At 37.7% G+C, this 26485-nt stretch overlaps 1 protein-coding gene across 4 annotated transcripts in view; it reads left to right on the forward strand.

Moving 5' to 3' along the window:
- The window catches only part of LOC117600737 (uncharacterized), a 225489-nt gene that overhangs the window by 71611 nt on the left and 127393 nt on the right, over window positions 1-26485 (forward strand). The gene's annotated exons all lie outside the window — the stretch shown is intronic.

Genomic DNA, 26485 nt, shown 5'->3' on the forward strand with positions numbered 1-26485 from the left:
AAACATTGCCGTAGTTGGAAATTTTCATAAATGTTAAGGATGGAAGAGATCGAATTACTCGTATATTTGCAAAATTAAAAATGTTTGAAAAATAATGCAGTTTCGTGGATTTCACGAATTTCGAATCTTTAGTTTCATTTTATCTTTATAATTTATTATATTATTCATTTTTGAATTGTAATTAGTGTTTGATAGAGAATATAAATAACGTAAAATATGAAACATCAAAGTTACGTATACGTATGATCATCAAAGTGTTAATCTTCTATATCCAGTCTCCTATTCTCAGGAATATATTTACGTAATGTTTCTTTGCGTTTCTTCTTCAAAGCAGTATTCTATTTCAATTTGGTATTCAAATGACTACAATAATCTTAACGTGATGTTTCCATATTCAATATTACATGTACAATGTTTCTTGACGTGTTTGCTTATTACGGTGCTGACGTACAGCTGATAAGTAATCGCAGATCGTTAATTATTCTAATATCAATGTATTATGATAAAATGTATTTAACACTGCGCGTTACGTAATACATTTCTCACATGAAGGGACTGTTCTTTGTGAGGAAAAATATAAAGAGGTCGCGCCTATTAAAAGATAGATGGAAGTGGTAATTCGCGATTCGCGTATAGTAGATGAACCGCTTATAATTAACGCTTTTTACTTTTCCGGGTCGAACGGTCAAACGATAACGATCCTTCTCTGTAGATCAATGAATAATGAATAATGATCAATAGATGTCTGGGAAACGGAAATTCTTAGAAATAATTATGCAGGCTGCCTGGTTACACCGTGTGAAATAGATTTTTTGTTTCACATGATACTTCAGCAAAAGAAACAGTAGTCTTGTATAGCAAAAAATTATAAACTGAAGATTTTTTCTTAAATTGAAGGTTGTATTCTTGTTACATTCTCGTTACAAATGAGGCTATGTTAGAGAAAACGCTTTTTTGTCATTATTATCTTAGCTTCATAAGTCCTAATTACTTGAATCAGAATAGCTCTTTAATGAGATGTACGAAGACATTCTCGAATGTCTGTACATCATAAACTTCCCTCATAAGCAGTACGAGATCCTTTAATCCTGGCGCATCAGTTATAATCAGTGAAGGAACAATACCAGCGCTGCTTAATTATCTCTATCAAGAGATACGAGCTCTCGTTTTATCGTATCTCGCGCGTTTCGGCTCCATCTGGTCGGTAGAAATGGTTCGATCGATCTCGTAGCCATCGTACAAGATTAATAACTCCATTCAGCTGAGCAGACATCGTCAGAGTCGAAGTTCGCGTCGATTTCCCGTGATTCGAAGGGAGCGGGTACATCGACCGGTTTGCACCAATAACACAGAAACACCATTGAGAAAATACCCCTTGCATTTGGGATATCATCCGAGCCGGGTAAATATTTCCGAGTTCGCAGAGGAAAAGTCGGGCAAACTCGTCGGTAAGATACTGAATGGAGACGGAATAAGAATAATGAATATAGGAGAAAGAGTACTTTGGCCGGCTTACAGGGAAGAACCGACGAATAGCGAACGGTGGAAGCACGTAATTACCCTCGTAAATCCGTCGGACATTTCGCGAAAGAAGAAGAGTTGGGAGTCTCTCGCGCCCTTTTTGATAGCGTTTTATCGATAGCCTGGCCAGTCGCTCGAATCGCTCGTAAATTCTTATTATAATTGGCGCGATCGTGGACAGGGAAATCGTGATTGGCTATGGCTCGAGAACTTGCTGCTATCTCCATAAATCGCTGCCGATAGAATCCTTCAGGATGGAACTCTTGCGGAGGGGTTTTAAAAAAGGCCAGGTAAATTAGTAGTCGGAGAATTGGAGAATAGGTTATATTTCTCTATAGCGTAAAAATTTGGGTATGAAGATTAAGATTATTTAGATTTTATTGATTAACTGTATCAGCCATTGCTCTTTTTTAATCGCATCCGAACACAATACCAGGGTTAATATTTTACGGTAGATAAATTACTGAGATACTTGAGAGAAAATAAATTGCCAGCTTTTTGTCGACCGTTTGGATAAGTGAACAGACGAAAGCAAATCTTGCTTTTTTAAAGTTGTCGATTTATTTTGCAGCTATCCTAAGAGCGAGTATTTTTCTCCTTTAAAAGGATGCGAAAATCGAGGAAGTTACTCTAAGATCTATGTTTCCTTACGCTCTTCTCTCTTTATTTTAATCCTTGACATGAAATTGTATATCTACAATAGAATAGAGTTTCCATTTTCATGTTAAGTAACAAAGAAATTAAAGTTTTATTGCAACTGAATTTTTTCACAAAATTATGTCTCGTAATTTAATTGCTAAGCGAGCTTATCGCAAAAGAACGCGTTTCTGTGTGCGCCTAACGAGGAAACAATTTATAAACGCGTGTGAATTAGTTTCGTTAGATAGAGAAGTAAACGTACATTTGCATTTTTCTAGTAAGCAGAAAATAACGTGCATTTTAAACAAGTTATTTCGTAGCACCGTGCAGAGTACACCTTCCATTTTTCTTGTAGTATTTTTGTATCATGGCAGATGATCGATTGCCCTATTTTGCGAGTATTTCTCTTGGCTGTTCTATTTTTACTCTTCTGCAGCCGATGGTTCAGCTTTCGATCAAACAAATTTATGAAAAGGGTGAATTCAATTTTAATAAGACTTCATAGAACTTCATCATTTTTATTTATATAGAACAGGTATACATATTTTCGCATATTTCTTAAAAAAGTAGACAGAATTATCAAGTGGGGTAAAAAGAAGGAAAGGAAGGAAACGTGTTCTCAGCGTGTTACGAAGTTCACATCGAATCGAAGTGGCCGTTTGCCTTACGCGTTCTTTTTTGGGGAAGGAAAGTTCCCAGAACAGGAGAGTACCTCGTTTCGAAGCTTTTCCATTTCCACTTCGTTCTGCTGGCTGTTTCACGATTCCCGATTCAACGAGTCGCGCTGCTTGGCATAGGTTTAGTGTTCCACGCTTCACGGAAGTGCATTTACCTATTGTTCAGCCAGCTCGTCTTTCGTTGAGATTTGAAAGCACCCTCAATTTTTGTATTTCCCCTCATGTCAATTCATCTATCACGAATCTGCCCCTAGAACATAATTTTAATTTAATGCAGTGCATTCCTAAATTGACGAATAATTCTATTTTGGTCAATAATCTATTCTATTCTTTCATGAGTTTCATTTGAACACAAGTTCCTTCAATTTAACATACCTAGATTTCTCCTTTTTATGTTTGTACGTACAATATTTTGTTATTTCATGTTTCGATTCATAGTTTCATTCTCCAATCGCGACGTATAAATTTGAATGGCTAATTGTCAGCTCGGAGACCGTATTTTTGTTAGGAACGTGCGTTTAGTCGGCAGAAGCAACTGTCGCGCAAAAGCATTGAAAACAGGAATAAATAAGTTGAAACAAAACAGTTTGCGTCTGCAGCAAAATCAATGTATTCAGCTATTCTCATATCTGGCACCTGTTTTCATGCGAATTTCTGACTAAAATGGAAACTGCAGCGTACTGATAAATTGTGTGTTCGTTCTTATCAGGGTGGTAATCACGTAAACTAGCGTACACCGGCGTGGCGGTGCGCAACCGATACGTTTCGTTCAGCTGGCGATTCAGGTGTCTAATAATTTCATATTCCTCGCGAAATTATTCAAACGGAAGTATTAAATGCAGTATGCGCACGGCGGAGATACGAAATAATGAATTTTTTATCGAATTCTCGAGGAGGATGAAACACACTACTGAAAGTATTAAATGCATTCCTTTTGAAATTATCTATCAAACGATCTGTTTAATTTCGGCTGATCCATTATTAAATGAGCTTCAAAATGAGCAGAATTTTTTAAATTGCACATTATATTTTAATACATTTTATCTGATAAATGCTTTCTTCGTTAATGCATGCTGCATGATTTTATTATCATCTTAAAAGCATCTGAATGAAAAAAAAAATTTTCTATGGACGTTGTAACAAAGAATTTTTAATCAAATCATGTTCGATGATATTAAATCGTTATCATGATAACATAAAATTGCAGTTTGCAAGGAAACAATGCGTTTCCGTTACCATATCTTTTCCCAGTATCAATGGCATCGAGATAATTACGTAAATTAACGGAATCATTGATGTGTAACGTTTACGACGTGGAACAACGCGCTTCAAAGTGTATGTCGACACGTTTCGACCACAGTATACTTAATGAACGCGAAATTATTCGAACCGAGAATCACACGGCGATCGTGATCGGTCGTTGCATTTATTGCATACGATTGATGGGATTGGATTCGTAACACGTGGATAACTTGGCGAATGAGCTGTGCATCGCACTCCTCCTATCTGATTATCAATCATTAATTTCCAATTGTTGCTCTATGATCGATTATGCAGACGTAGTAATAGGAATAATTATTATAATTCGTTAATAACTGTAAACAGTAATTATTGACGGATACATTTTACTATGACGGCTGCCTAATTTGATTCGAATGGTATAATTATTCAGAGTACCCTCGTTAACGTTTAAAATTGATATACAGAATTTATTTTTCAATAATTAGATATAAAATTTTTAAACTTGCACAGAATCTACAGAATCAGAACTTCTCATTTCTTGTTGAAAAGGGTGTGCACAATTTGTCCCGCGAATTCTCTTGTTTAACCTTTTCTATTCTCTTGAACCCGTCTTCAGCGTACCTATTGTTTTTGTTCCTCGAAATTTATTAAATTATATTTTTCACTGTTTGCGCTGCTCCTTGTTTCCGAGGATCCCTTTCGTTCTGTTTCAATTTTCCCGGTTCTTCAACGCCTTGTCGTCGACGTTTCCATTATTCGCATTTTCTTTTTCATTGCTCGACCATCTCTCTTTTATTTCTGTTCCGGTGTCACCACCTCGTAATTTTCCTGATGGAAACACGGAAGGAACCACATCTCGTTTCTGTTTTTTCTTTTTAACAATTGCGTTTCCCCAACACGTCGACTTCAAACAACAAGTCTGTACGTAAGAAGGGAGGACATTTTAAGTGGAATTCTCAGCTACGTTTATTAAATTTTTTCTTCTGTATTTCTCCGGAAATTTTTTCGAAATGTAAGTAGCTGTTAGAAGAGTATTTACTATCTATGGTGATTGTATAGATATTAGTTTACAATTTTTCAAAGAAAGAAGAGTAAATAAAATTTAAGTGATTTTTACTGAATTTTATCTCATTTTGTCTATATTTGTTCAATACAGAGGGACACTGGCAACATGATATTATTGACCATGTTTTGAAATTAGTTTCAATAATGAAATTAATATTAAATTTCAATTGTTCGAACATTATTCCGATGCAATCCGATATTGGATAAATCAAATTTATGATATTGTTCAAAATTCGAAGCTTGCAATAGAAATTAAAAGTTTGTCGTAGAAATTGAAAATTAAAAATTTATTCGGCATGTAACAGTGTGCTTTAATTTGAGGTACTTTTATTACCGTGTTTTTGCAATATCATATATTCATTTTATTCTGATTGGAAATTGTACACCGGAAACTGTAGATTTTTTGCAGAGAATATAAAAGCAAATCAAAACCAAACAAATTACATATTGAATGACTGGTTTCATCTCTTGTAAATGCATGTTGACTGTGATTATTAATGCTACGGCAAAATGGCAAATAAATAAAGGGGAAATAATTTTTGTTTTATGTTAAATTAAATTTTAGCAGTGAAACAATAGATTAAATAGTTGTAGTGTACAGTTTTGAGGCGCGAATGTATCCTCACCGAATAAGAAGAGGAAAAGTTGGACTTTGTAGTGGAAGTTGCGATACACCATCGCTATTTTGTTGGATTTAACGTTAGTTTTACTTTGAACTTTGTAGTTCTTTAAACTCTTTGCAAAGAACTTTTCTCATCTTATATTCTTTTCACTTGCGATCGAAACTGTGAACATGGTTCTCGTTTATGCGTGCTTCTAACAAGTGTTCCTTATAAATTATATTATTTATAATAATTACGCTACTGTCCTTTATTCTTTGTTTCACTTAAAAGTGGATATACCTGCGGGTAGTATCTTGAATAAATACCGTCGGCCACCGGCTGACTGTGTCCAAAAGGATTAGTTTTCCCGTTATACCACTGGGAATCCTATTTCGGTTTTCCCTTTCCATTGTTCTTCTGGATTTTCGCTGCCTTCGCAGAACGCGTTCACACTTGTGCTGTTGCACGTGTATCAGTCACGAGAATTTCCCGAAGACAATCAACAGTTATCCTTGGGTACAATTCTTCAGGGACTAATTTCGTCGGTTTTCAAGCTGTCCATAAAATCGTACACACCTGCGCAAAGGAAAGGCGAAGGTACAAAGAAAATCCTATTCCTCGGTGGCATAACGTCGACAGAAATTAAATGGAGACCCATTTAACGATCTCTCGGTTCCAAAACGGGGGTGCAGAATTTCAGTCATCCCCTCGAAGATGTCGTGTCGCGATTTAAAAGACAGTCGACCTGTAAAACCCTGCCTTCGCGTGCTCTTCGCTCGAACGTAGCTCGCTCTCGAGTCTCCCTTAAACGAGAGGAAAAAGGTTCGGAACACGAGCAACCGTTTATATTTTCTTCTCTTCGTGTTCGCTTAAAATCCACACGAAATTCGCAACAACGCGCGTTCAACCAGGTTGGTCGTGATAAAAAAACGATCAAAAATTCAGGGAACAGACGCTCTCGTTGAGGTCCGCGCTCTGCTAGAGCCAGGGTGAAAATGAAATTAAGAAAGTACGAGATAGGCTTGCTGGTCCACGAAGCATATTACATTTTCCCGCAAGAGAAGCTGCGTTACCAGCGTCGCTATCCCGGAACACGGTCCGGAGATATATTGTAATAGCCTCTCGGGAACGTCCTTAAAAGTCGTTGAATTTACATCTCCACGTAGCAGGGCGCCAAGTGCCATGGAATAAAGCGCATCTTGCGCCCTGGCCAATTGTCCTGCGGTTATTCATTTTCCTACCCTGACTTTTTCGCGGTTTTTTTAACCCTTGTTCTTTCGTTCCATTGCCTTCGCAATTGATCATTGGATCACGATTAAATCTGCTTTTTGATGGGTAGACAGGTATCTCTTCATGGATTATTGATGGATGCTGAATCGCATTGGTCGAAGCCAGGATAAGCTTTTAGGAACATATTAGATTATTCAATTCAATTAATAAACAAAAAATTTGTCACCTCATTAAATAAATATTTGGAGTGAAAAGTAATTTGGGATGCAATAATGGTTGCAGTAAAATTTTATATTTAAATTTATTCAATTATTCAGTGTTAAATCGTTTCATGCATAAAGATTGTTTCTGTAATAGAATGGATTCTTTGTGCTAAGTTTCTTTATTCTACAATATGTTGCAATCCAATATTGAAGGGATAGTAGCTCGATAAAACGAAACGTGTTCAACTGTTGTTCACCCTGACCTGGCACGAGCTCTTCTGCCCTCACGGAATTTAGGAATTAATCTGGCCAGCAATTCCATTAGTTCGAGCGATATGTTTCGTTGCTCTTACAGCTACCCTCCGATATTTGCTCATACATAAAAACGATAAGAGCAGCGACAAATAGAAACAAGCAGCGGCCTGTTTCCCTGAAGCGTGAAATCGAAGTACATGCTGGACGCTCGTAGAACAGAAAGCTTTTCCTTGAGAGATAGGATTCGTTCCGTAGAAAGGAACTTCGAAATAGCATTGTTCGACTCTTAGAAATCTTTTTAATCCCTAAAATCCTGTATAAACCAAACGATTTCTTTTACCAATCAATACATTTGTAATGATTAAGAAAACTTGAAAATCAATTTTACGATGCAACAATTTCTAAAATTTAGAAATGTTTCTTATTTTACTTTTTGGTCGAGTAATTTGAACATCTCTGTGCAATTCAAATTCGAATGTAATTGGTGCCTTTAATGGGGTCACTTATCACTCGTGAGACGTTGAGACAGTCACTCCATCGCACGACAAGTTGTCATGTGATTGACTACAGGAGCCGAATTGCAGTCCTTCCGGTTTCTAGAGCACCATAGTTAGCAAGCAAAAATTATTTAATTGTTTAAAATAATTTTATTGATCGTTTTATCGTGTATTCATTGGCGCGGCGCGTTATTGATTGATACCTTTCACTTGCCGCAGAGACGGTCCGACCACGATACACTATACTACTTGCCAGAGTTTAACCACAAGGCTCCATCTTCGAGGAGTTATAAACTTTGTCTAAAATTAATTAATTAATTGAATATATATTACCTAGTTCCTTAATAATTCGCAAATATGTTGTTCACTAAACGATAAATAAACAAATAAACGTCATCAAACTAGGTAAACATTTTATTTAATCATGACGAGCAAATATTTTCCGGAAATTTACCTAGAGAATATAGTATTGCAATATGAATCCCAGTGTCCAAGAGGTAGTCAGCGTAAAATGCGGACGTTTCGACCGCGTGACACCTAGCATTTGCATAATTTGCATAATTAGCAGAGATTTTGTCCAGGCTGTAATGAAGTTCGCATTACAGTCCGTGAATTTGAAGGGACATGTTGCGTGTACCCCACTAAATTATTTCGCCAACTGGATCAACTGGACGGTACCAAGTATACGTTTTCTATTCCCTCCTAAAAACACTCCTCGTAATTTATTTAACTCCAGACACGTAATGGAACGGTAGTTCAGGAACGAATTTATTACGGTCTGAGATGTCGTGGATTTGATTCGAAATTCAAAAATAATTTGAGAAAGAAAGGATGTTATTAAATTTCGTCATTTTTTCTATGCAACGTTTTCCCAGAAATGGAATTGGTATTTGTCAAGGGACATTTTTTATTCCTGATTTGCATACTGAGTTCATGTTTCAAACCGATAGAATAGAATGGATGGGGGAGTCGTGTGTGCACGTTGAAGCGTACCGCGAGATAGTCGAGATAGATTACGGTGAAAATTGTGGGAAAAAAAGAATAGTTATCTATCGAAAACATGAAATAGACCTACGAATGGTAGTTTCTGTGGAAACAAAATTTATACTCGTTGTAGAATTAGTCATCTCCTAATTGCTTATCGATATTGGTTATTGGATGATACGATGCATAAAGAGAAGTTGATTTATTGTTGCTTGTTATCCTAAATTTTCTTACAATTCTTACAAAGTATCCTTGATCCACATTCGACCCACAATTTTCGGCACCCTAAAAGCATCGTTTCATGGTGTATAAAAAATGAAGTCGCGTTTCCAAAAAGTCGTCATTCGTCGGTACAGAATCGATACGTTCGATCAATGTACAGTAGAAACTAACACGAACAAACAAAATTCCCGTGAGATCCTGGGGGGTCTAGTGTAATACTTTTGCGTTACGTTTAATTCCCGGGACGCGTCAAAATAATTTACGAGGTGATAGACTCGCGTTTTGGAAGCCAGCCAATGGATACAGGAGAGCACGAACAGAAGGTAGAGCCGCTTTTGGATAGAGCCACGTGTCCATAAATTTCGAATTAAAGGAATCGTATGAAGCTAGACCGAAGCGAAGGGTATCCAATATTTTTGCGGCTTTTTGTATCACCGACCTGGATACAATGTGCAGTCCGAATTTTTCAGAGGATCCGAATGTTCCTGGATTTCGCTCGTAACATGACAGATTAAGAATCATATTTTTGCTTTTCTCTTTAGAAATATGTTGAAAATAAAAATGTGCAATAATAGACAGACATCGTTAATTAACCTCCACAAAAGGTATCGATTCATTTGAAAATCTCTCTGATAAAAGAGCTAGTTTGATAGAGATGATGCATAAAGAAATGCAACGCGTTTTCGTATGCAGCGCAAACTCGTGAAGGAAAGCTGGGATGATCCTCCCCGTCTAGTTACCCGTTTTCCTCTCGATTTTATTTCGACCTCTCTTTGAAAGAGTTCGTCTCGTTGATTCAACTCGAGTCGTTTTCCTCTTCTTTCGCTACTCCTCGTTTCTGCTACTTTTGTTCGGTTCGATCGAACTCGGCTCGAGAACTCGGTGCATCTCGATTGTCGATACATCGAGTTCCCCTGCCGTGGTCCGTCCGTGTGTGTTTCTCTTGCAGCTTCCGGCGAACAGTCACGGTTCGATTCTCTTTTTGTTCTCTGTTCGTCGACGTCGAAGCGGAAAAACTGGAAGACTGATGAATTTTCCTGTCCCATTTACTGGCACCGGCTCAAAGGGTGCATATTCAAAAATCCGGAACGAGCTCGCTTCGAGGATCCCTCGTTTCCTTCCTTCGACAACCATTAGTATTTCGATGTTTATAATACATAGAAACAAGTAAAAGCCTGTCGGCCTATTAGGTTTTTGCAAATGAAATGGTCAATTTATTCACAGCAATTTCAATGCTACGATTCTTTAATGGAATTTGATTAATTTCTGTTTAAAACATATGATACCACTTTTTAATAAATCTGATGTATGTTCAGATAATATTTAGAATTTTAAAGCAGTATTTAAAATACCACCCTACGTTAATATTTCTAACGAGCTTGCGGCAAGTATTTACAATTTTACCGGGAAGCAATTAAAAGCAGTTGTCGCGAGAATCTTGTTAAGTTTCAAGGTAAAGGGCTCCATTAAAGACACTCGCAGAAACACAGTTTCATAGTGAATAAATAGTAAAGCAATTAAGTCTCCGAAAATGAAGCTCTGAATATATAAAATGAAAGAATCTCTAGCACTTTTCTAAATGAAAATCTTCTCGAGAGTGCTTAAAATAATCTCGAACGTTATTTGAGAAACATTTGCGGAATTTAAAACGATATTATAAAAAATTGTATCATCCTGACAGTGAATGGGATTCCACAAATTTTCTCGACAAAGTGTCGATATTTTTATTGCAACAACCGGATCAACCCGGTAGATGAACCAAGTTCATCGGGCGTATCGGGAAAAGGCATACAATTCAAATTTGATAAACCACGAAAGGTGCATTTCCAGTTCCATCGATCTCCGTTCGGCGTTAATAGCCGGCAACGAATCTGAAGGCAACAGTTTGACAGAACGGGGTAAATCAAAGCGGAAACCACAGCGTGTCTAGAATCGAATAGAAAATATGGAATCGAGTTAAAAGCGTAGAAACCGTGTCAATTACACGCGCTCGAAATCCAGCTAGTCTTCGTCGAAGTTGAAATTTGTTTAAACAAACTCGAGTATACAGGTAGGACGAACCTCTGTATCTTATCGTCAGCGGCAAATGAGAAGTTCTGATTAAGAAAACGGGTTTTCACTGCACCGTTGTGCGTTTCGCTCTCGAATTAATCGTTCTAAAACAGAGGAGAATCTCCACTGGTCGTGGAGCAGAATCAAGGAGACAGGACAGACATTCAGGGGCCACTTATCTCTCGTGGCAGGATTTATGAAACGCTCTGTTCAAGCGACGGTAGGATAAGAGGCTAAAGGGAAGACACTGCATAGACACGGTGGGTAATGCGAGGATTAAGAAGCAGCCTAGCGAAGATAGTGCTCGTTGCAGCTAGATTAAAATATCGACGAACGAGGAGAGTTTTCGATTCAATTACTCCGCTGTGGTTGCTTTAGCACCGCTGACTCCTACTCTGACGTGTTTTGATTTTGATTATACAAGCTGTTATGGTATACACAGAACGTCTATGCTAATTCTGAACAGCCATTTCCTAATATTATTAGAGATAGACAAATTAATTATACAAAAATTGTATGGTACGAAAGGAGAATATTTTAGCGAACAGGAATTCCTTTTTACATCGTTATGTTGAGGTATAAAGGTGAAGTTCGTTCTTTTTAATGAAACTCTTCAGGGTGAGCCGAGCAATTGAACCAGCTTATATTCAGAGCTTAATTAGAAATAGAAAGAAGGCTGTAGGGGAAAGTATGTAGAAATATAAAGAGATAGGTTGGTTGAACATTCGTAGGAGTAAAACAGGAGCGATCGATCGGTGAAATCCGTGCTAAATTGCAGCTGCGATATCCTGAGGAAGGATTACTGCGTTAAGACCGGCTGGTTTCAGTAACCTCGTAATACAACCGATGATATGAAGCTATAAACGCGATAAAGAGTTGAGCATAGCTGTATGGTCGATGGTGTCACGAACCGCGAGACATAATCATAGGCATTGATCTAGTTTCTCAAGTGTAGTCGTTCGGCTATCCTTGTATAGTCGCCACTGAAATATAGCGTGCTATCGCACCCCAGGGGTCTATAATCAGCCTTTTCGTTCTTCAAAAGCAGTTAAATAGTAGACATTTTCGAGCAGCATGCTATATTTTTGTAACGACTATACTTCGATGGTAAACTACCTGCCCTGAAGGTGTTAGAATCGTTTAGCCTGCAATTTGCCAGATATTCGCCGTGATCGTGTTAAAACTTTCATATACAAATGGTCGCGCCATTCAGTGTGGTTGTCGGCACGATAACACCCGTGCTGTAAATCAAGGTTGATCTTCCTCAGCCCAGTTCATGGTACGAGGAAATTGTTTATGGCTTGTGTTCTGCGGCTTAGGTGAAATATGTTTACACACGGTTCTGCTTTGTTTCGTCGATAGTGTACAGTGTTCATTCAGTTTTAGACAGCTTTCAACGAGAGACGGGATAAATGATTAGGTGATTGTCGAAGAGATTTATGGTAATTCATCTCATTATAACGATATTGGTTTGGTTAATTTATTATGATTAAATTTACTTTAGTAGATTGAATGCCAAAGTAGATTTAAATCTAAATTATAATTAAATCTAATATCTAGATTTAGTTGATTTATTGTAATCTATGTAATTATTATACATATAATAGCATTTATGCGAGCAACCACAGTTAATGGAATTATATTTTATTAGAGAAATTAGAGAGGATACATGGTTTTCATTATATATCTTTTTTAATATTCAGTGTTAAATTTTCATAAGCATCTTCCATGATTGTTAAATGTTTTACTGTTGAACCACATTTTCGACTCGTTATCTGTTTAAGCGACACTTTCAGAACCACGAGTGCATATCAGTTGTTTCGTTGCACATTTGTGTCGGCCCGGCTGATATGCAACCACCACAATAACAGAAAAGCCAACATTACACGCGTGTCGAGCACTAATTAGGTTACTTGGTATATACGAAACAACATGACCTGCATGACACACGTTTGTTTTGTTAAAACTTTACCACGTTAGCATGTAATGCAGCTACCGTAAATTGCATTTAATTCTTTATCGTATTTCTTCTTTCAATTACAATATTTAATCGCAAAGTTTAATATAATTATTCACCAATTATTCTATCGTTGAACGAACAATAGTTTCAGGAATTTCATCAATTTTAAAAATTTTACAAATCTTAGGAATTTTTTCGGGTTAAAATTAATCAATATTGACCTGATGCATTTTTTTTTAACTTCAAAGACAGTTAAGAGTTATTTAAATGACCTCTTTTGAGTACTACACTCTGTATATGTACATCCATCGAATTAAAACGGTCAGTACCCATGAAATAACTCGTTACTGTTCAATCATTCTCGTTCAAAGACACAAAATGTTCCGAACGATTCTCGTTTTTTACGAAAATTGATGCAATCAGAAGCGAGTACGTTCAATCACGGCTTCTTGCTCGTAGAACGAATTTATACGTATTGCAGGGAAATTACCCCTGACAGCAGGTTTCAATTTCGCCGTTCAACCAAACAACCCTTCTCTGATACGTAAACACAGTGCACACGTAATAGGAGTATAGGATGTACCGGACTTCCGTCATATGTTACCGTCAACGGCATCGTGTATTTACATACGCGAAACACTCTATGTACACATATGTATATACCTGCGTACTTTTCGGTCAGTCGTCCACGGAAGCACGGATTTTCCCGTGTTTTCATCGGGGATACAGTGAGCTGTAAACCGATCGTGCTAAACCAGCCCGAAAGTCGTCGACAATTTCGTTCGGTAGAGACCTCTATTACGGATTTATCTGTTTCTCGATGACAAAAATATCCGCGCGATTATTCGTTAAATACTCTAACCAGAGAGAATCTTATCTACGATTTTCAATAATTCAATAATATTCAAATAGGGGCTGAAAAGTGATATAACATTTAATATGATGAAATTCATCCTAACCACACAGGTGATGGTTGTTTCACATTACGAAATATTATTTTTATTTTTACATTTTAATTGACACGTGGTACATTACTTTGATCTTACTTTTTACTCTCACACCACTTTACTGTCGTATTTGCTGAGGAATACATACAGAAGTTCCTCTAACTGGATCTTCCTGGTCTCACGGTTAGATTCATCTTCCTCTTTCCCTTTGCGGGTTCGTTAGACTTTCTGTTCGCCAGAAAATCGCCTGAAGGGTGTTGCGGTGTTTCCGTTTTACAAATTAACTGGTGCGAAAGGAAAAGGCGGTCGGTGACGGCAGCTTTCATGTGGTTTGGATTGTTCTTGGTGTGGTGACACGTTGCTGACAGAATTCGTCAAGTTTTTTATTTATCCTAAGAAATGGAAATAACTTTTAGAGATATTAACAAATTCATATTGTACTTTACGAAATGATCTTTCAGCAATGTATTTTTAAATTAATTTCAATTTTCAATATTTTCCTTGGTATATTTTTATTACACCCTGTCAAAATTTTCCTCGGTATTTCGGTAACAAAATTTCCCGGTTGTAGATAAGTTTTAATCGGTTCGCGTTTCTCGTTAAATCGATGAATCCGTTGCCAGTGAAATATTTAAGCCGGTAGATGCTCGAAGCGAAAATCAGGATTTGCTGGGTAAATAGGACTCGGAAATTTATTAGTTATGGGATAGGAATTAACGATCTAATGTTAAACGAGCAGAATCTGTGCGTGTTTCGGGCACGATAAATAGATACCTACCGCAAAGAATAGAGTCGACCGGTAATTTCGACAAATTGGATACTATCGCGATTATCCGAATGCGAATTATTTCAAAAATAGGTCACAGCCCGTAACGAATGCACCGTTGCGAAACTAATTTAAATTTGACTCATTATTCCGTGCACTCCTAATCATTTAAACGATTATTTCCTCTCGGAGATGATTGCTTTCATCTATGTTAGAAGGATTTCAACATTTCTACTAATTTTAGAAATTCAAGGAGATTTTTGTCGGATAATCAATTTGAATTTGGGACACGAAATAATGAAAAAATTATTTTATTTAAAAAGGAAATTTTATTTAGTAGTTCAGTGCTGGTACAGAAGGTGTTAATTTCAACAGGTTGATAAGAAATGTCGAGAAAATTGTAAAACAGTTGACAGGATGAGCAAAGAAGACATCAGTGGTTAATGATGTCTTATTGTGTCTTGAGATAGATATCGTACACAGTGAATTACTGTACGAGTTTACATTTCTGGCGAGCCTTCTGGCGCCGTGATTACGGCAGACTGATGCTAGTAATTTCTCAAGAGAACTGCCCACTTACGAAAGTTTCTTCCTGGTATACGTTGACTTATGGTCCGGAACTTCCGATTCCCGCTGCACTGTTCTGCTTAGAACACGTCCGAGAGTGCGCGCTTTTGTGCATCCTGCATTCAGTCAGTAGACTGATAATCGTTGTAACGATAGTAATCGAACGAATGCACACGATTTTTGAGAAAATTGTAGAATTTACTTATCATTTTGAATCGTCCAGCTATCCTTAAGTTTAAATTTCTTATGTTTTCTTCTTAAATTATATTTTTTCTTTGATAATCTGAAAAAGAAATAACAGCAATTTTCAAATTACAAATCTTGTAGCTTCTGCTTTCATGTAATATGTAAAATGAAAATGCGAGAGCTGGGTTGAAGGATTGATCCCTGGGGGTAAACGAAAAAATCTAGCGGTCAGTAAGGTAAAAAATTCGAGTGAGATGCAAATCCTAGACACGTCCGGCAGGTTCTTTTTTCTTTTACTGGCCCTTTTGCGCGTTGGAAGTGTCAGTCTGGTAAGAACAGGGAATTCTTTTACATAGCTGAACGAGAACGAAGGTTTAATACGTGCTCTTGGCGCTTTGCATTTGAAAATCTGACGTTGCAGTACGTGCGTCGGGGAGAACGGTGCTGCTCGAAATTTATGCTCCTAGGAAAATTGATATTTCACCCAGACTGAATTTCAAAATAATCCTTCGCGGTTCTTTCGTTCTCACCGATTTAATAAACGGATCGCTGGATCGAAACAGAGGGAAATCGGGCTTAACGAAATCGATCCGAATTTAATTAAATTTCGTTGTGCACCGCTTCACGAGTTGCAAAACTATTATTACACGTCGTGTTTTAATACATTCCCTTAGTAATTGTTATTTTTCCTATAAATTCCCAAGTTTGGTATTCGTAAAACCATCGAAAAATAAGACAAATTTCATAAATTGCAATTTTTAATCTAAGTAAGTGCCACGTATTTGGATTAGATTTTTTTAATAGAACATTTTATTGAATGAAAAGTTTGAAAGTGATAGTAGAATAAAATAGAACAAAATGGAAGTAGAGTACAGACAGGGAACTTATGAGTTGACTTATGACAAAATACCCTCGGTATTTCATACGAATATCCTTCCTTCCCATCGAACAGAACGTGTCACCGATTCTATCTACTCGAGCACAAATGATTTTACATGTCGGTCAAATAGAAGGCTATTTTTTAAAAGGGAAGGTCGTAGGATCGTGAAGCTAGGATAAGCAGTAGACGCAGGATGAAAACGTCAGGAAGACTAATGGTGGCTTTCTTCCGCTGCTTATTCGTTCTTTCTTCTTTCTTCCGTCCGTTTCTCGCCCGGATCTTCCGTATTTTTTCCCCCCTTCTATCACGAATAATTTAACCCTCCAGCCGGATAAACTTTTTGAAGTTACGACGTCGCGATCGGTTCTCCCTTTTCTTCCAGCTGGACCCAATCGAAATTTTTTAATACGAAGATTCTTCAGAAAGTCCAGAACTTTAATTGCGCCATGAGAAATGGACCGAAGAATCCAAAGTTCTTTTATCAAAAGTCGATGTGCATAATTCTTAGTGTTCTCAAATTCACCGTCCATAAGAAATTCATTAATTTCAAATTAGAATCTGTAAATAGCGTTAGCGTAGAACCTGTAGAGAGAAGAAACGTAATCAAAATCCATACCTCTATTATGAAAGATTTTAGGGCTGAAAGGGCTAAAGACTTACGTGTCGAATATATATATCGACATTTCAGCAAAGCTTCCCTCTGTCTATTAACTACTTATTACGAAGTGTACTTTTGAAAGTGTGCTTCGCGTTAAAAAGTTTGATTATGTTACAAGAAAATCGCATTACATGGAAGCTTGGCTGAATTTACAGTGAATGAAAAAAGCGTTGGCATCCTGTTGTGGAAGTTCTTTTCTGCTATAAATTAGTCAATTTGTAGGCACAATATTCTGAAAACTAGTTAATGAAAAGTTGCTCAAATTATATGAAGAAAAGTATTAAAAGGAACAAACTTGATATTAAGTAAAATAATTGCAAGAGACTAAAGAGTGTCGATATCTTTATGCTATCACTGTAGTTCATCGTGTTAAAGATCGTACTCATGTCGAGACTTCTCTACGCGCGAACACTGATTTGCATATAAAGTCGAATTTCCCTCAAGACTGTGAGATCCTACCTTATGAAATTGCGAGTTATTACGAGGTCCAGCGTAATATGGAACATGAATAACGCAGTATAAGATAGAGTTGATAGACGTACAGAGGTACTTGAAAGTCTTACCTTCTAAGTCAGTTCAGTGCTGGCTGTTCAAATTATACTTCAACAGTTTCGTCAGAAGAAATTTATTATAATTTCCTTTTTCAATGAATTATGCAGTGAAATTAACTATTTGAATGATTTACCATTTATTTATATTATTTATCATTTGTTCACTTCCTGCAAATATCATTATAATGAAGAAAAAAAAAAAATAAAGAAGAGATTACACGGTAGCTCCTAGAAATTGAATTTAATTTGCGCTATTCCAGCAACAGAGGCGCTGGAAAATACTCGGAGGGAAAAGTTTGTTGACAAAAGCTGTTATTATTTCAACTTTCTGATGGATTAACCGAGATACATAATAATAGAGTTGGATGCCAGTATTTTGCCGGTTCCTCCGAAGCAGCGCTAAACGCGGAAAGCAATTAAAGTTTTCCTCTTTTTACTGCGAATGGATATGAGAAATTGTCTCGGAAACTCGCGAACCATGCTCGACAGCATTCTGAAAAGGTCAGTCGTTACTTTTCACTGAAAGGGCAGCGACTGACCGAATTACAAATTGAATTAATATTGAAATTTAGACTTCACCGGGAATACCTATCATACAGCGTATACGTATATTAAAATTTGCCATTTTATGATCCGTTTCAATAGAGAATTGAATGAACGCATGTCCAAGATTGTTTAGCGAAAGATATATCGACTATGCTTCCCCATGGCAACGAAGGCAAATAAAACCAATTTTTATTCCAATACAAAATGGCCGTTGTGTACGGCAAGTTGGCTGTATTTCCTGGCATCCACTCATATTTCTTAGATGTAACGTCCGTAAGCTAGCAAAGAGTCATAGCACACGGGGAATGCAAAATTTCCAGCATTACTGTGAATGCTCGAAACTGGGACGCGAAGTTTCAACTTATATTTCCCGCGTAGTTCGCGGTGTCGCGAATAAATGAAAAACGGGGCGAGATTTAGAAACGTTTCGAATCTCATTTCGCCAACCACTCCATTCAGGTTATTGAGTTATACTTGAGGCGGAATTCAGAATTCTTGGGAATTGCACCGAGGTATCTGCGCGAGGATGACGATGAACGACAACGCGGACGATTTCTATGATTCATTCTTTGCCGGAGGATTGAATAAAATCTTCTGGAACGAACAGCGAACGTCTTCTGTCGAGTGATTGCGAGTATCATCGAGAAGAAAACAGAGATTTGCTGTTACGCGTACGGTTTCGTGCCTCGAGATTTCATCGAGCCGACGCGGATTCTTTACTCTGCTCTTCCCTTGTTTCGTTCGGAAGTTAGCGAAGGAAACGCTTTGAAATCGAGGAGCGTGACAATGGTATTATTTGACGCGACGATATTACATTTTCACTCGGTTTAGTTTCGTTTGATCTTCCGGCTTTCGTGACAAAGATCTCAATTTTATCAAAGTCTACAGGTCGTTTCGTGTAATCGGTCTATAGATAACATTAAAAAATCGATAGCATTCAAAACAAAAGTTAAGTTGGAAATGGAAAAAAGAATCAAATCGTAAGATTTTTCGTATAAAAAGTTTGAAATTGGAGAATAATTTTTAAAAATGTAATACCAAGAATAAATCTTATTCTAAAACGAACATCTTCAAGTGTATTGAAGGAGATCCAAGTTGTAAGAAATTGGTACTCAAGATGTAGCATATGATAGGAGGAAGAGAAACATGCAGGTTACTAAATTTCCCAACGTTCTTTATATTGCTCTTCAGAAGTAGCAGAAATCAAATAAGATCTATATCTTTCCGTGAATTTCCACAACATATGAAAAGCAGCATCCTCGTAAAGAGCAGAAAAGGGGTTTCAAGATACTTCTGATTTACTAGTAAATTTCCCCATAGAAGTTGACTTGCACATATTTGTATTTTTCATTCGTGAAAAATAAATGAAAATTTGGTCTCTCGTACATAACACACCATGCGATAACCATTAACTTTAAATGTATGTGTGTTATACTTGGGCAACAGTTTCGAAAAAGGAGCATTTGGTTGTTTTCTCGTGGAATCGAACGACCGGAAAGATAGATTCTCCCAGAGGAAGATGCAGTCGAACTGCAACTTATATGTCTCTAGCCATTTGCATCAAGTTTGGAAGCGAGTTTACGCGTGGTCGATTTCCGTTCCTCCGTTCCTATTTCGCGAAATTTATTTATATTTTTCCTACGTTGCTTTTAGTTTTATATTTTCGTGATCAAAACTTTCTTCGTCTATAGTTTCAATGATTTTCCTTAATTTGACGGAAGAAAATCAAGGTTTCATTTTAAAACCAATTATCATATTTTCATAAAGGAATCTTACTCGATTTTTTTTTTTTTTCATCATAAATTCGACTGAGGAAAGATTTATGAAAGGTTGAAGCCCCGACTTAGGTCACTGTTACGAGCTGTGCAGAGAATCGCGTAACTCAATTGCGTCACTTAATTACACGCTTCCATAAATCGTCCACTTCAATTTACCGCCGCCTTTTGCCGGCGTGGCACGTTTCCCGTGCACCGTAATCACTCCCGTTTTCCATTCTTTCTAAGTTGCTTTGAACGCTCTGTCATTGACCTACCAATGACCCACCATAGCAGTCGACGTGTTAACGAGGTTCACTGATCGCGGTAGTTTAATTGTTTCTTGTGAAAGGTAACAATCTTAGTTTTAAAGCGAGCAGTTTCATTACTTTTCGAGCAAACTACGCAGGATGGTAAAAGGTTTCCCGTGTGCTAGAATCTGGAAAATGACGGTCCCGATAGGTCGGGATGAGAATTATCGATGGAAGGAAGCATCCCGATCTCACGTTGTCGAGCTGCAAGCTCGTGCCTGCATTAAAGAATCATGAATATTCATCGAATCGCTGACAGACCGGGCTAAAATCGATCTTACCCTCGGCAAGATTGTTTTATGGGTCATATCGAGCTCTCGTGAAATTGAAAATAACTTGGAAGAAGCGCGTTAATCCTTTAACCTTTTTTTTCCATTAAGTTCTTCATCAAATGCTGTCGCATAGATTCTTAATAATAATTTACTTAATAATATTTTTTTCTAGTTTCTCATTTTCAACCTCGTTAATTCTCTTTCCAAATATACAAGGAACTAGTTATTCGTTTTATTCGCAAAGTACACCTTATTGTCCTGTATAACAGCATCCCCATGGCGACAATGGTATCCAGTGGTTTCGCAGAATAAAAATATATTCCCCGGATAACGAGCAGCATCACGAGTTTCCGAGTTTTATGGAACGAGTCCCGCGGTACCAAGTTCATTTTAGAACGTAATTTTCTGATCTATATAAGGCGACGATATGCATACTGTGCAAACTTCATTCGATCTACTTAACGCCATTCTTTTCATCTAACTATATTGCTCTTGAATAGATAGTGGGATTCATTCAAAAGTGGTCGTATCGTTAAAGAAAGTCGAGTGTTCTTCAGATTTTTACTTGCTTTCGCGCTCTTATGCATTAATAACAGCCTGTCACCTATTTTATAATAATTCATAGATGAACCATTAACGATCAAAGGTTGCTAATTGATTTCTGATCAATAACCGCTGACATCGAAATTGAAAAGTTCTACCTACAGTTTGCAACAAATTATAAAATTATTAAATTATAGATGAATTATTAATGATCAAAGGTTACACTATTAAACGATAGCCACCGACACCAAAAGGGTTTTAATAGGGTTTCGGTTGGTACGGTGTTAAATGAATTATCGTGATGCTTGTTTGAAGAATTAATTTTAATTAGATATTACATGAAATTCAATTTTCATTCTATTCCATGAATAGACCATTTATATTGAATTTTATCCTCCATCAAATTCAATATGAATATTTGATTTTTTAATAAAAAGATAATTTAATCGTTTAATCGTTTAATATCGTAACATAAATCTGTTAATTCCCATGTACATTGTTTCTACCTTACTCGTCCGCAATTTGCATAAATGAAATTCCAACGTAAGTCTCTTGCATCGAGCATTATTTCAACCGTGCCGTCGTCAAGGATCTCCGAGGATCCTTTTCGATCTCTTGATCGCTCTTCTACGACCAGGAAATATCTTCTCCGTAATACAGTAAGCGTAATGGGAGCATAAATCGTTCCGGATTAACAGAAATGCCAGAATTTAAATGTCCGAACATTCGTCTCGTCCAGCTCAGTCGGATACGAGTGGTCGTGCGCTCACATAATCGTCCTGGACGAAATGGAGCTTCGAATGACGGACATCCATTGTTTGAAGTGTTTCTATATGCGTTCTCACGCTTTGCCAGCAGTATAGCCGATGGATCCATGCCAGCCACTTACTTTTACGAATGTCCCCATCGCTTCGATTCGCCTCGTTCCCCTTAAACGGAAAACTCTCTAACAGGTTGCGTTTCATCGTAACTAGTATATTGCAATTTTATTTTTCAACGAACGTTCCGAATAATTTTCGCTGAAAATATATATTTAACTCCGCGTACATTTTTCTTGAAAAGGGTTAAAACTTTGTAGTCGACGAATTAGCAAATTCTTCGCACGAAATCGCACCTATGCGCGTGAAGAAACTTTCCAGGTGACCACGCGACGGCTCCCTCGAACCCCATACGCGCCTACGGTAACAATGGTGATCGCGAACGGGTACAATGGAGTCGAAAAGTTGGCCGAGGGGTTGTTGGTCGACTGGTTACCTCGCGGTTGCCTGACAAAAGTCTTAAAACAAAAGTCGCCCGGACTCGTGAATAGCTGAACTTTGGTGCGTTAGTTCCGTTTCCTTTGACCAAGTCATCCGTTGAACATTGCATCCATTGTCGTTGACGTGTTCAGACTCTGTTGGGCCGCGACGAAACAATGCTTCTTTCTCCCACGGGACCCATGCCTCTTGGTACATTTTCCCTCGCATTCGTTGGAGAAACAGACGATTTTGCTCTTTCCAAAGCTGATTAATATATTAATTCTCAATCTATTAAACGGAGTCAGGTGATTTTACAAAAATAATTAACTCGTTGATGCCAGGATAGAAATGGCCGTAAGTATTATAACCCCGTTGCTAATAAATTAAAGAAAATCCTGCAATATCGTAGGAAAATCTGAAAAAATTGTCTGTAAGACTAGGCGAATAAAGCGTGTAATAATTTCTGGACTCCTTTCAGCACACACCGTATAAATCGACCTTTATTCGCAGCGATCAAACATTCGCGTTAATTTATGCATCAACGAGTAGTTAGATTTGTAACCGGCCGTCAATATTCGCGAATGGAATCCCCGGTGTATTCACACGGGCATTAGTTACTCGAAACGAAACGAACCATTAAATTACGTTTCGCATTAGCCAAATACGAACAGTTTTTCAAATTTATTCGGTGTCTCCGGTTTGATCGGGGTAAACGGTGTCGGTTGACACTCGACACACATTTTCTCGTTCTCATGATGAATATTGTGCTCGACTCGGGAATATTTCCAAATACCAGTTCGCAATCAAATGCTCGCTGATTCGAGTTGCAATTGAATATTGTATAAATAATACGTACGTTCGAAAAATGAACGCTCGATCCTTTTGATCGTTTCTGTTCCATCGGGAAGATTAAACTGTCGCGGGGTGAAAAGGGAAGTTGCGAGGTCTATTGATATTTTCCTTTCTTTTTTCTTTATTTTCTATCGTGAAACATGGGAGTACACGTAGGTACAGAGGAATAAAGTGGACAGGTGAGAGACTAGCTTTTTTCAGGGTACGGTGGAAAAACCACTGGCTGTGGTTTCGCGACGAATTAGAAGACATTCACTGGGATTTGGTTTTGTTCGATTTTTCGTGGGTAGTATTTCATTTTTTTTTCGTTTTTTTGGCTGGGACACGTGCGGAAGACTCGAGAAGAATAGAAAGAAGAATATACTGCGTTGCAGTTGCAGTGGCTGTCAATCTTTTTTCTTGTTTTCGGTGCGTTGGAAAATTTATTATTTTTCCTAAAAATTTATTTTCTATCTTCGTTAATATTCTTTAGGCTATCGACTGATTGTTGCAACAAACGAATAATTTAATTTTGTTTACGTTCATTAGCTCGTTAGTTGCGCGCTGATTTATTCGGCATGGTATATTAAATTTATTCGCGAAACGAGAGAGGTTGGCCTCTTTCATTAAACGCACGTGTGACAGTGTAACTGGTAACGAGTGACTACGAAGATTTATTACACAGCACGTTCCATTTTACGACTGCGAAATTGTGACGTACGAAGTGTCTGGTTCAAAGATAATCCTGTAATGTACATGTACACGGATGTAGTGTTATTCACATGCAAGAGGTGCTGGATATTTTCTGCAAAATTGCTGGGGAATAATTTACACCTGTTTACAGTAGTCCTTTGGACGACGAGCCAGTATCAGTTACAATTTTAATGTCATTTTTCATTCAATCCCGAAATACTACTCACAAATTCCGATAGAGGAGCTCAGAGGAAGCGGATGGGCTGTTGAATTAATTCGTGTAATGACTGATAGTACTAAAAGCGACGAGGAGGAGGCGGAGTTCTCGGCAAAGGAGGTACTCGATGACAGATAATGACGACTAGATTACAGGGATTAATTTATTATTCCGCAGCGCGCGGTGATTAGTAAGCAGGAACGCATAGGCCGATAACCGTCTCCAATGGGGCGTAGATTTTCGGATTTTTCCGTGTGTTAGTAAAACGTGACATTCCGCGAACATTCCCTCACGTATCCGTATAATAGCCATTCCTACGGGAATAAAATGCTTCCCCCTCGTTCAGTATCTTACACCGTTGTCTCTGTTGCTCGACGGATTTGATAAATTATGATCCCATGGGATTAGAAGCTTTTGAAGCTCGATTCAGCTTTCATATGCTGTTTGTATAAAGGATGTTCTTGCATTACGCGGTTGATATTTGTCATTTGTTTTATGGCTAGTGATCGATCATACGTATGCTGCTTCCTGGGTTTTATTACACTTTTATGCTGAAAGGATCAAATCAGAGAAAAATATTGGAATATTAAAAATTATATTGGAATTAGACGCCGTGTTATCTGAAAAATAGTCATTATCCATAAGAGTATCAATTTGTCATAGTTTAGTTTATAATCCCGCATTATTGTCGCAATTACGTTTCAGAAATGATCGCACCCTTCTCAAGAAGCCATTACACCGAATAATAAATTAATCTTCCTCCAGCGTGGTATTAGAGGACAGGAGGTATTTTCTTTATTACCTTTTCCTCGGTCACATTCATCTCTTACAATTTGCTGCTTTCATGTACGATCCGTCATTGTAGCAAGCGATCTTTCAAAAGTTTAGTCCAACAATAACCATCTGTCGTTGTTACTCGTTCGATCAAACGATGTCATCCAACGAGAACAAACGGGCTCGACGAGAAATTATCTCGGCCGGAAAAGCTAGTTTAGGCAGGAAATGCAATCAAATCCCTAACAAACAGAGGAACTTTGAAGGCGCTGCTTTCAGTCGTATCGCACTTTCGGTATAAACGCCTTGCGATACTCTTTGAACGCTTCGTGCCCCTCTTGTTTAACTTTAAATATTTTAGTTTACCGCTTGCTTAAAACGTTTGCTCTTGATTTACGATCGTAGACGTTGTTCTACAGCAGAATCCTTCGGTTTTGATCTTTGATTCTTTGCGTTGGAAATACAATTTTACACGGTACAATAATGAAGTTTCTAGTTTAGTGTTTTTCACACGTTTAATTTCGAACAGTATATTTTTTCTTCTCGCACGTGGAACACATGCAACAATATTATTCGTCCGGAGAAAAGTCCGTGTTTTAATTTTTCAACTCTGATACACACGCGTGGCAAAGATTCCAGTTACCTCGTAACTGGAGCAACATCCACACGTGTCAACAAAATACGTGTCCGTAAATATTTTTCCTTCTCACCGGGGGCTGAAGAAGCGGTTTACACGTGGAAAGCAATTTCTGGTGTTAAGTAGAAAAGCATCAGGATAAACTGTTTACCGGAGTGGCTGCGAAGAGAAAGAAAACCGTGAAGAAACGGGACTGCAGCAGACCCCTTTAAAGCGTCGTACAACCGCATCGTTGTTTGTCTTAGCGAGGGTTCTTCTTCTGGACCTAAGGTTGAATCGCTTCCGGGAAACAGCGGGAACCGTCATCAGTTTAAGTATTTACGTGTGTTTTTTCCCGCTTCTGGGTCGCCCTGGATAGACATTTCGGACGTATGTCATTCTTCTTCTACCGATTTTGTCACGCGAAAATTCTTTGGAAAACTTAGTAAAAATACGATAATTTAAGTTTGCAGTAAAATTTGCCTCGTTTATTCTTCAAAAAAATAAAATTTCGTTTCGATAAAAGGGATCTATATTGAAGATTATTGAGAAAACTCTTTGCCAATCGTAAAGTGCACGAAAGAAGTACCTCAGGGAAAATCGCACGTAGTTTCGTCAGTGAAAAGTTACTGCATATTCGGTGTCCGTTCCGGTGAGAAACGTTCGATCGTGTAACTTCGGACGTGTATTTCAAATGTGTGGCGCATAATTTTCAAGTTTCGTGGATCCGCGCGAAATTTCCCAACCGAGTTTCATTACAAATCGATTCAGCGATTTGACCTGATTTTACCCTGACGTACAGACTTTCATGTAGCTGACAGCCGAATGCATAAGACACACCAGCACATGTTGCGGTGACCGAAGTTGAAAACCATGTCCGTTTAAATCGCCACCATACTAGATGCATATCTATTTCTATCTCTGTTAAATGGTAATAAACTTTTGACTTTTTCCAACGTGAAAAATAAAAGAATTGATTTTTAATT

This window comes from Osmia lignaria, chromosome 16, assembly GCF_051020975.1.
Source record: "Osmia lignaria lignaria isolate PbOS001 chromosome 16, iyOsmLign1, whole genome shotgun sequence".
NCBI classification, from domain to species: Eukaryota; Metazoa; Arthropoda; class Insecta; order Hymenoptera; family Megachilidae; genus Osmia; species Osmia lignaria.